Source organism: Chiloscyllium punctatum, chromosome 4 (assembly GCF_047496795.1).
Source record: "Chiloscyllium punctatum isolate Juve2018m chromosome 4, sChiPun1.3, whole genome shotgun sequence".
In the NCBI taxonomy this organism is placed as follows: Eukaryota; Metazoa; Chordata; class Chondrichthyes; order Orectolobiformes; family Hemiscylliidae; genus Chiloscyllium; species Chiloscyllium punctatum.
The window spans coordinates 75,142,182-75,156,889 of NC_092742.1; positions in this window are offsets into that span (position 1 = coordinate 75,142,182).

Here is a 14,708-nt window from a genome sequence, read left to right on the forward strand (position 1 = left end):
GTGATTTTATGATATGCTTTTCCTGATATGAAGAAATGCTTACAGTGAGCACATCTTGGAAAATTGTAGTCATGTATCTTGTGATTTTCCACCTATTAGTCACAATGGATGAAAATGTGCAGCAGTACACCTGTGTTTTTTTTTCCTGACACAAGGTTTTTACAAACATCCTGATGCAAGCCCCTGTGTGTTTTTTGTGAAGTAACATCTGTGCTTCATACTAAAGATGCTGCATCATGGAATCACTCCCATTGTTCCTGTAGATACTTGCGTCTCAGGTCTGAGAAAGGTCTAACAATCCATCTGAATGCTTTCCAACTACTCACTCTCTAAGATGCCTATCTGATTCGGAAAATGTTGCCACATGATCTGCCTTTTTTCCAGGTCATATGTTACAAATGATCAGATGTGGCATCATGGTGCTAATATCACGGGTCTAGTAATTCAGAGGAGAAAGTGAGGACTGCAGATACTAGAGATCACAGTTGAGAGTGTGGCTCTGGAAAGACACAGAAGGTCAGGCAGCATCCGAGGAGCAGGAGAATCAACGTTTTGGGCATAAGCCCTTCCTGATGAAGGGAATACAGGTTCAAACCCTACCATATGAGCTCATGAATTTTAAGTTTAATTCACAAATCTGGAACAAAAAGTTAATCTTATAACAGTGACTATGAAACTCTCAGTTGTAGTAAATCCTGTCTAGTTCACTAATGCACTTTAGGGAAGGAACCCTACTGTCTTTCCTAGTCTGGCCTACGCATGACTCTCAAGCCAGAGCAACGTGGTTTAATCATAAACACCCACTTAAATGCCCAAGAAGCCTGCTTGGTTATGTCCAACCACATTAGAAAAGTCTGAAAGAACTATCACGATCACGATCACGCATCAACACCACACTGAAGATGGCAAAGATATATGGAACCTGCAAAGTCCTCCTCACTTACATCTTTTAGTTTATGCTAAAATTAGGAGAGCATTCCCACCAATTAGTTCAGATGTCCCAGGCACCCCCATCATCCCTGGGTATGTCCTTCCCATCAACAGGACTAACCCACCAATGAAGACAGCATTGCAGAGAGATAGTTGTCCTCATAGCCTCAACATTGACTCTGACTCTGCACTGCAACAAGTTTCATGGCGCTAAGTCAAACGTAGGTAAAGAAACCTCCTACTTATTACCAAGTGGCACCCTGCTCTTGCCCATCCCCAGTGATGTATCTGTACTCCTTCACTTTGAATTCTACCTGGAAAATGTGCTGAGGGTGGCAGAGGAGCAGTATGTACTCTGGGTGGGGAATTTCAATATCTGTTGTCAAATGTGACTACATAGCACCACTACTGGTGGATTTGATTGTGCGATGGGCCTGCTGGGGATGGTGAGGAAAACATCTATTTGACATTGTCCTCCCTAAATTACCAGTCACAAATTCACCAGTCTAATTTTAGCAGGAATGACCACAGCATGGTGCTTGTGGAGATTAAGTTCCAGCTTCACATTAAGAATAGCTTCCATTATGTTATGAGCCACTACCACCTTGCTAAATGGGATAAATTTCAATTACGTTACCTATCCTAGTTGCTTCTTTGGTCCACTGTATCTTAGATGCCAGTCTTCAGTCAGGTTGATTCAGTCCTTAGACCTCAGAGGAGGCTGGTTTGAATCCTTTACTTGGCCAAAAATGATTAAATATGTTTCAGATGGATGTAGTTGTCAGGGATCAACTGTCTAAGTGCCAGAATATTTTTGCTGAAGTTCCACAATATTGTACTCTCAGCTCACCCATCATCACCCAATTCATCAATGAACGTCCCTCTGTCACAAGGTGCAGAATTCAAAATGTTTACTAAGCTTTACAATGCTCAGCACAAATTGCAACTGTTCAGACACTGAAGATGTTCATATTTATATGCATGAAGTCCTGAAAAACAAGCAGCCTTGTTGATAAGTGATACATAACATTTAATGACACAAATACAAGGCAATGACTATCTTTAACGAGAGAGAATCCAACCACCTCCCCTTGACTTGCAATGACATTACTGACACTGAAATTCCAACTATCAACATGCTAGGTGAATCATTAATCATAAACCAAATTGGACCAGCCACACAAATATTGTGGCTACAACAGCAAGTCAGAGTTGGGAATTCTGCAACAAGTACTTTATCTTCTGAATTCCCCAAATCCTGTCCAACATCCACAAGACCAGTCAGGAGTGTGATGGAATTGTTTCCACCTGCTTGGATGAGTGCACCTCTAACAAAGAAAAGTTCTGTACCATACAGAAATAAAAATCCTACATGTTTGGAATCCCATTCACTGCTATCTACAAACAACTTGTAAATTCATTAAATTTGCTTGCGAAATAATTTAACACTGATATGCTCAGTAAACTTTAGAAATGAATACTTGACAAAGTGGTCCTGAAGATGAATCTGAATTCATCGTACTTGAAGTCTCAATGGACATGGCTATGGGCCTAGTGTGGGAAAATGGGAAGAGTACAGATAATAGAATGTATTTGGTGGTACAGACCTGATGGGCCAAAGGGCCTCTTCCCTACTCTGTGATTCTCTGATTTGTTGGAATCGCTTATAGATACAGATAGACAATCCTTTATCTGTAACCCTCGGGACCAGCTGTCTTTCGGATTTTGGAATTTTTCGGATAAAGGATTAAATGATATTTTCAGAGTAAAATACAAAAAGAATTACCAAACAGCAGACCCACTGTGATTATTACGAGCACTAAGACAGAATTGACACCTGCTGGTGTTGGGCCACACCGCTATCTCATGTCCAAGTGAACTGGGTTGAGTGGGTGTGGAATTGTGTTAACTGTTTGCATGCCAAAGAACCTTGTTAATGAGATTAAAAAAACTTCAGGAATAAAACTTCAGATTTCGGAGCTTTTCAGATTTGAAATTTCAGTTAAAGGATTATCTACCTGTCTTTCATTTGACTCATTTACATTTGCTGAAAAGGATTAATGATTTCAGTGCTTTGCTTAATCCAGATGCAAATTTTAAATCTTAGATGGAATTTTAACACAATTAACTTGTTGGACATATACAGAATTGGATAAAATGCTTATTTTACTTGCACCTGTTATTATTGTCTACTTATTGTTCCATCTAACCCAAACACAATCAAAATCTAATCCAAGATTTTCTACTTCCAGATTTGAATTCTAGAATGTTTAAGCTTGACCCTCAATTATCATTATCTTTATCCAATTTGCACGTCTTTCTGATACTTAACACCATATGTTAAGTCCTGAGGAAGGGTTCTGATGTCACCCCACCTGAAATGTTAACTCTGATTTCTCTTCACAGATGCTGCCAGACTTGTTGAGCTTTTCCAGTAACTTCTGTTCTTGTTTCTGATTTACAGCATTCGCAGTTCTTTTAGTTTTTACATTGAGTCCTTATTCACAATGCACTGATTTCAAAATCTTCATTTAAAACTGTAAGTTACTCCAAGATGTACCTTTTGTGTAAGCATCATTGTTATGCCTTGCTACGATTTTTTTGTTTCTCTCACTCTAGCTTTACCTTCTCCTTTATGTTCCACCATTGATGTCATAGGTTTCAATTGTCACAACCTTTTAACTCTGAAAATGCTTCTAGTTCCTTCTCCTCTCCCAATTTTCAAGTAACTTCTTAAAATCTGCCTATTTAACCATGCCTTTGATCACCTCTTTTACCTCCCCTACTTATTCGTGGTGTTCAAGTTTTGTCGCTGCTGTGATCGATAATAAATGGAAAGCATGTGGCATAATTGGATGCAACTCTCAATGGAAAACATGTAAAATTGTAGTTGTCTTGCTATCCAAGGTTTGTCATGACATGAAGCATACCATAAAGGCGCAGCAGATAATTTGCTCAAGGTTTACCAATATAATTGGTATGTAGCTTGAAGGAAAATGAACTGTAGTCAAGAACCATACAAATGATCTGTGGTAGAAGTACATTTCAGTGACCAATAATTTCAAGGTGTGCTTTCAAATGCAGTCAAAAATAAAACATGCAATCAGATACACGCACTAAAATACAAGTCATTAATAATTCAAGTGCTCTTTGTATGACAGAGAGGAGTAAGACCATCTGCGAGCCTTAAACCTGACCATGGGAAATACGAATTGAAGTTTATTGCAAGAAAATCTGTTGAAAAGGATGACTTTATGTCATCTGTATACATAAATTACGCAAAGTATTAATCATAATTTTTGCTTTCCTGAGAAGTGGTGTGAGCCAACAACAAATTTTTAAACTCATTTTTGCAAGTTTTGTAACTAATGTTTATGTGGTGTACAGTTTGCTTTCAGTAATAAGCTTTTCATCTTTACAAGAAGAGAACTGTCACTCAAACCCCAAGGGATTCAGCATCCCTGTGTGAGTCACACCAGTATCTACAGCAGCTCTGCTCTGTGGAATGAAGTAAAAAGATAAAGAGGTTTGCATCATTCCAACCCAACTTTGTATGATTTCCATCTTCCTATCATCACAAAGTGAGAGAAAAACAAATACATTGGGAAAAAAAAATCAATATTTGTTTGGTCTTTAAACAACTTAGCACCGAATGTAGTTCCATATATATAACATCATTAGTTGAGTGTTGTGTCCTCCATAACAGTGAATATTCTATAAACCTTGAATCTGAAATATTTACTGCTTTTTGTTTATTCATGAATCTGAGCCCTTTTTTTTGTTTATGAATTTTATCCATATATTGTTATCAAAGACTTTCATGTTTTCATATTAAATGTCCTCGCTATATTTTCTATGTCTTAATCTCAAATGCTAATTATTCCAATGAAAGAATCCATTACTTTCTGTTCAGAGGGCATAGGACAGAGGGGAAAGATTTAAAAAGAACATAAGGGGCAATGTTTTTCATGCAGAGGGTGATGCATGTATGGAATGATCTGCCAGACGGAATGGTGGGGGCAGTTACAATTATAACATTTTAAAGACATCTGAATGGGTATATGAATGAGAAGGCTTTAGAAGGATATGGGCCAAATGCTGGAAAATGGGACTAGGTCAGATTGGGATGTCTGATTGGCGCCATATGACTCCATCACTCAATGTTTGTTATAGATTGTTCATTCCTTATTGCTAATATTGAAATCAAAGTGTCTGATATCAGTGCCTGGAAGATTTTTGTATTATGTGTGTGTGCTGAATTATTATTGACTTATTCCATTATTTACAATTATTGCCATTAAGACAAGCAAAGGTAAACAACAACTGGTTTACACATGCAGATTAGGTGCTAGAAAAGTCATTGATCTTTAAAGTTAAGATAGATCATGGCAAGGGTTCTTGTGCAATGCATGCAAACAGGGCACTGAGTACCACATAACAAGCTGTCAGGCAGCAAGGAAAAAAGATGCCTTACAATTCAGAAGTGGAGCACACTGCAGTTAAAATGCTGAGGAATCAAAATGGAGTCCTATACAGTAAAAAGACTATGCCCCAAATCCCTCAGAATACAATAAACCTTAGGTAAAAAATATCTCTCACCATATAAAATGTTCTATTTCATGTTCAAAAGAATGGCTGTAATTTCCAGCTTTTTGACATTTAAAAAAAGCAAAATTGAAACTGCTGACCAGTGTCCACTCTGGAAATATCTGAATGTAACACGACACAAAGGGAGAATTTCAGAGTTATTCTGCTATAAATGCCTACACTGTCTGTCATTCAAAATAACTGTGCAAGCATACTGAGCATATAAACTGAGTTTAATTATTATTTTGAGATTTTATTTCACCTTTGTCCCTGTCTGGCTTTCAATTTGAGGAAACATGTTTCTAGGGTGGGAAATGTAGTGAACAAGGGCTATATTGTTCATTGAAGCAAATCTAATGAAAGATCTATTAAACAACTAAAGTAATGCCAATTCTATTCAGATGGAAATGTGTTGGTGTTGATGTTACTTAACTTCTACAAAGTCAATCAGTTTCTCCATCTTTCTAGTTTCTCTACCTGATGTTCTCTCTGATCTTAACTCATCCATTAGATCCCTTGCTGCTCCCTTGACTTCACCCTCAACAACTTCCATCCTATTTACTTAGTCAGCATGTGGCTGAATGGTTAGCACTACTACTTCACAACACCAGGGACCTAGGTTCAATTCCAACCTTGGGTGACTGTGTGGAGTTTGTACTTTCTCCACGTGTCTATGTGGATTTCCTCCCACAATCCAAAGATTTGCAAGTTAGGTGAATTGGCTATGCTAAATTGCCCATAATGTTCAGGGACATGTAGGGGAATGGGTCTGGGTGGGATATTCTTTGGAGGGTCAGTGTGGATTTATTGGGGCAAATTGCCTGTTTCTACACTATAAGAATCCTATGATAATCATTGGAGAAGGCTGGTCTGGTGCAAAGTGTCAAAGGCTGCAAGATGAGGAAGGAGAAAATGCCACTCTCACAGGATATTTTGTTTCTAGACTTTGGATAGGGCTACTTTCCTACTGTGGCGAGAGTAGGAAGTCATTTGGACAGACTCAAGCATGGACTAACCAGAAAAATTTGCTCAAAAATGGGGCAATATTCTACAAGAAAAGAAGGCTTTTTATTTGACAAGTGATATGGTGGTTGTGCATTTTGCAAGGGAGGATGATCTATGAAGGGCGATCATTTCACAAAAGAATAGGTTTGCACCGCCCTCAACAAACACTCAGTAATTTGTTAGACATATCAACCAATCTCAGGACAGCAGCCATCACCTTTAGGAGTAAAAAATACAAACCTAAAATTGCCTTTTTTTTTTTCAGTTTTTACAGTTACATTTTTCAACTGAATTGAAGACATATATCCCCTTAAAATGTGAACATAGCCATAAAATATCATTATTTGTATCTTAAACACCATCTTCAATATCCTTCAATTAATGACTTAAAATTACAATCTCCTCCTTTGCACTATGCAAAGATCTATTTTGTCACTGTAGACTTAAGGTCAACATTGACTCTTTCTGAATCAATGGCAGTGAATAATGCAGGTGGCTTTTCTAAAGAGAAATGTATTGTACAATTAAATTGGGTTTTCTGATTTCTGTAAGTTTTGTAAGTAAGGTAAGATAAACGTAGACTTAGGTAACCTGACCTTTGAGGAATCAGACTGACCCCAGAGACCTCTACAGACTTGAGCAGAACTCAGATGTGGAAGCCCCAACTTTATTACTATCAGATCCAGGTTTTTACTGGTGGAGAAGAAGGGGCAGTGTTTAAACAGCAATGAGCAGAGCATATATTCAGCACATAACATTTGAGCTTGGTGCTGAGTTCAAATAAACCACATTTTGGCTGGTACAAGGGCTTTAACCCATAGTGTGAGAGGCATGAATGGATGGAGTAGACATAAATGCTATTGAAAGATGGATAAGATCTGTTTAAATGTTGCAATTTGAAACTTTTTTAAAGTGCTTTATAAATGAGAAAAAGCAGGCTGAAGCAGTCAGTGAGAGTGTGAACAAAAGCCTCCCTTTAGTCTATTATGGTTGACATGCCATCTTAACAAGTTTAGAAAACAATATTCCATCTGTTCATAAAATCATGTATTTGTTGATATTCTTCCAAGGGCTATTATTATTACTAATAATAGTTATCATTAGTATGAATGCTTGGCAATGTTTCAAAACTACCATTACTCTAGCTAGCAATTCCCATCTTGATTGGCATGAAAAAAGGCAATTAGTTGTCTTTGCACCATCTGAATAGATTGCTTTTTATTTTTTTTTCCTGGCAGAATAATTATTTGTTAATATTATCATGTTATTGAATGCCAAGCAACAGAATACCCTCAATTTGTTAGCTAATCAGTTGAAACGAGGTCTTTGCTTGAGTTAGAAATTCTTCTTTCAAATCTGAGTGTATCTTTTTGTCACTTACAGTAGGATGAGACAGAGAGGCCTGTCTTTGCTTGCAGGATTTCTGGAGTTCAACCGCCTCCCCCCACAGTCCAAAGATGTGCAAGTTAGGTGGATTTGCCATACTAAATTATGCATAGTGTCCATGGATGTGCAGGCTAGGGGGGGTCAGCCAATGGATATGCAGGGTTACAGAGATAGAGTAGGAGGGGTTGGGTCTGGGTGAGATCCTCTTCAGAGATTCAGTGTGGACCCAATGGTCCAAAAGGCTTGTTTTCACAGGGATTCCATGATTCTTTGATTCTCAGGTCTATGACAAATTGCAATTTAAAAATCCAAATACTGTTGCTAGTCAGTGTTTTAATCCAAAGGTTCTGGTTTGTTTCACATAAGTTACAAACACAGTGTAGTTAACACCACCCATACTGGAAACAGTGAATGATGCTTAACATGGTTTTTTTTGGGCTGGAGGAAGGTTGTGGTAAAGTTCCGTAAGGTTTGGTATTGGGATGTCATAGGTACAGTTGATTTAGATCTTAGTGTGCAGGGGACAAATTGAATGTTTACAAATTACCCAAAATTTGGGAGGGTTGTAAATGGTGGGCAGATACATGGCAGATGAAGTTTAATACAGAGAAATTTGAGGTGATAATGTTTTGGTACAAAGAACATGGACAGACAGTATAAAATAAAGAGTACTGTCTGAAAACATGTGCAGGAGTACAACGTTACAAAATCATGTGCAGAAGTACTAAGATTTGCATTTTAATGTGCATAAGTCATTAAAGATGGCTGTTCAGGTAGAGGGAACTGTTAATGATAACAATATTCTCGGTTTCATTAATAGGAGCATAGACAAAAGAGGAAGATTATGCTGAACTTACATAAGACACTAGGTGGACCTCAGCTGGAATATTATATTTAGTTTTGGTCCCCACATTTTCGGAAGGATGTGAACTCACTAGAAAGAAGGTGGAATGGTTTTCCAAGAATGGCTCCGGGGTGAGAAACATCAGGTATGAGGATAACTTGGCAAAGTTCAGACTGTTGGCTTTGAAAAGGAGAAGACTGAGAAGAGATTTGGTCCAATTTTCAAAAATAATATTGCATCATTACAGGGTAGAGCATGAGAACCTGTTTCCTCTCATAAAAGGACTGAAAATCAAGGGCACATATTTAAAGTGTCTGCAAGGTGAGCAGTGAAAACTTTTACACGCAGCAAATGGTGAGGGTCAGGAATTCACTGCTGGGAAGTATGGTGAGGAAAGGCAATTGCGAGGGCAATTAAAGATTAACTGTATTGAAATAATGTACAGGGTTTCAGAGAAAAGGCAGGAGATTGGCATGAAGTCAAAGTGGTCAGAAAGCCGTTGCATTCATCGCAGGCCAAGTGGCTTCCTTCTGCACTGTAACAATCCTGTCATTCTGTTCCAAGTGCATCTTTTATATTCTTTCAGAAAACAGCCTTCCTGTTACTCTCTTGCTGTCTTTCACTGAGTCAAGAATTACAGCCACTTACGTTATCAGCCCAGCTAATGTAAAGTGCATGTTTGTTATTTTATGTTACTTTACATGTTTATTTTTGATTTTTTTTTCAATAGAACTTCTTCCACAGCCCTTCACCTTGTATTTTGTTTTCTCAGTCCTCCATGTGTCACTGCTTTGTTGTTGTCAGCATCACAGGATACTTACGGTATAATCAATGTATTTAGCAATATGGTAATGACCAGGTAATTTGTTTTTGCGATGTTGATTGAGGGCTATATATTGGCCAGGACCTCTTAGTACTATGTTCAACTTTCAGGCTTGGTTTATTGCATTCAAGCTCTGGCATGTGAACTTGGCACTCAGACCTAGTGGTAAAAGTGCTACCAACTGAGCCAGCGCTGAATTGCTATCCTCTGGTGCCTTGCGCGATGGAACACTATTCAAATGTGAATCTTGACAATGAATATTGACTGACTACTAATCCCAGAGGATCAGAATCAAGACAAATCTGTTCCAGATGATACCCATACTTGAGTTCTTCAAGCAGGAAGTCTGATAAATACTTCCCTCTGCTAAACAATAAGAGTAACATCATCCAAAATGGGTCCAGTTATGCTACAAAAGATCCGACTGGGACATTCCTGGTCAGTACACTTCAGGCACTTACTGTGTGAGCTGATTGAGTCATATGGAGATTTTCTGTCCTTTCTTGGCTGAAATGCTGGCTCTACAACTGCTTTAACCTATTGCTCAGGCAATAATGCAAAGGTACTTTTTGCACTCAATTATTTTGCAGCACTTCATAGGATAGAAGCATAGAATCTCTACAGTGTGGAAGCAGGCCATTCAGCCCATCAAGTCCACACTGATGCTCAGAACAGCATCGCATCCAGACCCACCCTATCCCTGCTTTCCCCATTGCTAATCTACACATCTCTAGACACTATGGGCAATTTAGCATAGCCAACCCACCTAACCCGCACATCTCTGGACGCTGGGAGGAAAATGGAGCACTTGGAGGTAGCCCACAAAGACACAGAGAATGTAAACTTTAACACAGACAGTTCCCTGAGGGTGGAATTGAACCCACTGGCACTGTGAGGCAGCAATGCTAACCACTTAGCCACCATGCCACCCCACAGGTATGACGATGTTGGCTCTAACAACTTTACACCACTTCTCCCCCCTCCCCAAACCTTTCAACTCTGTAATCCTCCAACTCTACATCTGACCTTATAGTGCCCATTAACACTCCTTTAATGTAAACTCCCATTAAGCCAATGAATCACTGACCCTCTAACCTCCATTTTACCCTCAATCGTTCCCAACCCTTCAGCCTCCAATACCCCCACTAAACCCCTATAGCCCTCTGATAGCCCCAACTCTCTGATCTTCCTTCCTATCCAATTGCCCTAGACCCTCTGACTTGTCCTGACCTCCTGGCACCTTTTATCCTCTGAGCCTCACTGTCCCTCCAATAACATTCCTCATCCTTCAACTCTTACTCCCCAACTTCCTGCAACTTCAGTCTCTGAAGTCCCTTATTCTCTGATCCTTGATCCTCAAATTCTCCCTGATTCAGAGAATCCCAATCCTCCATAAGGAACAGGAACAGGAGTAGGCCATTTGGCCCCCCAAGCTTGCTCCATCATTCAAGAGGATCATGGTTGATCAGACCTTCCTCATGTCCACTTTCCTGACATTTCTCCATTACCTTTGATTCCCCTATTGATCAAAAATCCTACTCCTTATTTCACTCTTAAATTGTCACTCCTTTATTATGAGACTATGACCTCGGGCCCTAGACTCTTTCATGAGGGAAAACATCCTCTCAGCATTTACCTTGTCAAACCCATTAAGAATCCTTTCCATTTTAATGATGTCACCTCCCATGCTTCTAAACTCCAATGAGTAGAGCCAACCTCTTTAGCTTTTGCCCTTTAAGCAATCTCACATATCAGGGATCATCCCAGTGAACCTTTTCTGAACTGCCTCCAGTGAAATGATATCTTTCCTTAAATAAGGGGACCAAAACTGCTCACTGTTCCCCAGATGTGGTTTCACCTTTTTTAAAAATTCATTCATTCACTGGATGAAGGCCTGACTGGCTAGGCCATCAGTTGTTGCCCATTGCAGTGGACGGTTAAGAGTCAACAACATTGCTGCGGGTCTGGAGTCATGTGTAGCCCCTGACCAGTTAAGGATGGCAGTTTCTTTCCCAAAAAGAGAATGGTGAACCAGATGTCTTTTTTCCGACAACCAACAATGAGATTCATTACTCTTTAATTCCAGATTTTTAAAAACTGAATTCAAATTCCACTATCTGCCAGGTGGGATTTGAACCCAGGTCCCGAAAACATTACCTGGGTCTGTGCATCAACAGTCTAGTGATAATATCATAAGGCCATCACCTCCCCTGTTTCCTTCCCTAGTCTTATACTCCAACTCTATTGAAATAAGGGGCAACATTCCATTACTTATTCATTGCCCGCCCTTACCCTCCAATTTACCCAACACTTTGATTTTTTGACTCCCCACTTTATTCCTTCTAGCCCTCTGATACCCATGATCCTTTAAGCCCTTCTTATTCCCAATCATCCAGACACTCAGATCCCTTGACCCTATGTCATCCATCCATCCATCCACTGACAACTTCAATCCTCCCACATTCTTGACACTCCAACTATTCCTCCTGACCCTCCAGCTGTCACCCTAACTCTACAACTCCCTGACTGTCTGACTTTCCCTGGTATTCCTGCCTCTCCCTATTTCTCCTAAAACTCCTCACCCTTCAATAGCCCTCTGAACTCACAGGTGATGGTTGGATCATCCATCTATTCCACACTTGACATGACCTCAACATCCTCCATTCCTAATGAAGGGCTTATGCCCAAAACATCAATTCTCCTGCTCCTTGGATGCTGCCTGACTGGCTGTGCTTTTCCAGCACCACTCTCTTCGACTCTGCAGTTTCTGCAGTCCCCACTTTCTCCTCACCATCCTCCAGTCCTGCCACCTAACTTACTCAGTATGTCTTTAAGCGTTCTCCATCTTACTGGGGATCATTTGAAGCATAACACACTATTAAAAGCAGATTGATATTAACAACCAATTAGCTTAATAAGTGCCCAGACACTTAGATGTGACTATTTCTATAGATTAGTATGTTATAATAAATACATGTTGGATCCTTCAACACCACATTATCCACATCTTGTTTCTTATATTATGAGGGATAAAGTGCCATCATACCACTGCAAAGGAAACAAAGGAGACATGAGCCGACTACGATAAATTGGGGAATGTTATTTAAATGGATGGTCAATGGTAAGTATTTGAAGAGTACAAGGAGGAACTGCAACTACTGTTCATTCTGTCAGGCACAAATAAAAACAAAATACTAAAATTGGTCTGACCATGGTTTACAAGGTAAATTAGAGATAGTATTTGATCCAAGGAAAAGGCATATAAATTGGTCAAAAAATGCAGCACCCCTGACGATTGGGAGCAAAGGAGGACAAAGGACTTAAGCAAAGGAGGACAAAGGAATTGATTGATAGGGTAAAACCAGAGTACAAGAGTAAGCTTGCAGGGAACAAACAAATTGATTGCCAAAGCTTCTGCAGATATTTGAAGAGAAAAAAAAGTTAAGACAAAAATACAGGTCCCTTACAAACAACAGGGGAAATTAAAAAGGATGGCAAAGAGATAGTAAACCAATTAAATCCATACTTTGGTTCTGCCTTCACAAAGGAGGACATGAATAACATCACAGAAGTTTTCGGGAACTCAGATTCTCGTGAGAGGGAGCGACTGAAGGAAATCAGTATTAGGAAAATAGTGTTGGGGAAATTGATCCCTTGGTCCCAAAAATCTACATCCCAGAGTACTTACGGAAGTGGCCCCAGAAATAATGGATCCATTGGTGATCATCTTTCAAGATCCTATAGACTCAGAAACAGTTTCTATGACTTTAAGGGAGCTCATGTAACCCCACTATTTAAAAAAAGGTGGTAGAGAGAAAGTAGGGAATTATAGACCAGTCAACCTGACAACAGTAGTGGGCAAAATGCTACATCCAGCATTAACAGATCTAACAGCAGAGCACTTTGGAAAATAGTGACAGGATTGCTTAACATACATATTGGAACTTTTCAAGTTTTCATGTGACTGGTAGAGTTATAAGGGGGAGCCAGTGGATGTGATTTGCCTGTATTTTCAGAAGGCTTTTGATCAGGTCATCCATTAGAGATTAGCATGTAAAATCAAAGCGTGCGAATTAAGGGTTGTGTACTGACATAGAGAACTGGATGGCAGACATGAAATGAAAAGTAAGAATAAACAGGTCATTTTCTGAGTTCCAGTCAGTGACTAATGGAGTACCACTGGGTTCAGTTCTCGAACCCAACTATTCATACATATATCAATGATTTGGATGAGGGAAATAAATTTAACATCTCTAAGTTTGCAGATAACTCAGAGATATAGGAAGGGGATTTCTGAGGAGGATAGTAAATGCTTTATTGTGATTTTTGACAAGTTGAGTGAGTGGGAAAATGAATTTCACAAGAAGTACAATGTGGATAAATGTGAAGTTATCCCTTTTGGTATAATAATTTGTCTTGCTGATTTTACTCTCAATGGTGATAGATCTCGAAAGAGTGTAGTGCAACAAGATCTGAGTGTTCTCACACACCAGTTGCTGAAAGTAAGTGTGCAGATACAGCGGGCAGTGAAGAAGGCAAATGATATGTTGACCTTCATTGTGGGAAGATTCAAATACAGGAGCAGAAATGTCTTGCTGAAGATGTACATGATGTTGGTGAGATCATATCTGGAGTATCATGCACAGTTTTGGTCTCCTTATCTGAGAGAAGATATTTTGGCTAAGGAGGGAGTGCAATGAAAGTTTATCAGACTGATTTCTGTGCTGGCAGAACTAATATATAAATGGAGATTGGATTAGTTTGGACAATATTCACTTGAATTTAAAAGAATGGGACATTGATCTCATATAAACCTATAAAAGTGGGATCACTGTGGAAAGATATGGGGAAGGCTGATGAGGACTGAACTGAGGGGAAATTTCTTCATCCAGCCAGTGGTGAGCTGGTGGAATTCTCAGCTACAGAAAGTAGTTGAGGCAAAAACGCCAAATGTTTTCAAGGAGAAGTTAGACATAGTGCTTGGTGCTAAAGGCATCAAAGAGTATTAGGAGAAAGCAGGAATAGAGCACTGAGTTGGATGAGCAGCTATGATCATAATGGCGGAGCAGGCTCGAAAGAGCGAAATGGCTGACTCCTGCTTCTATATTCTATGTTTCTGTGTACATTACTGCA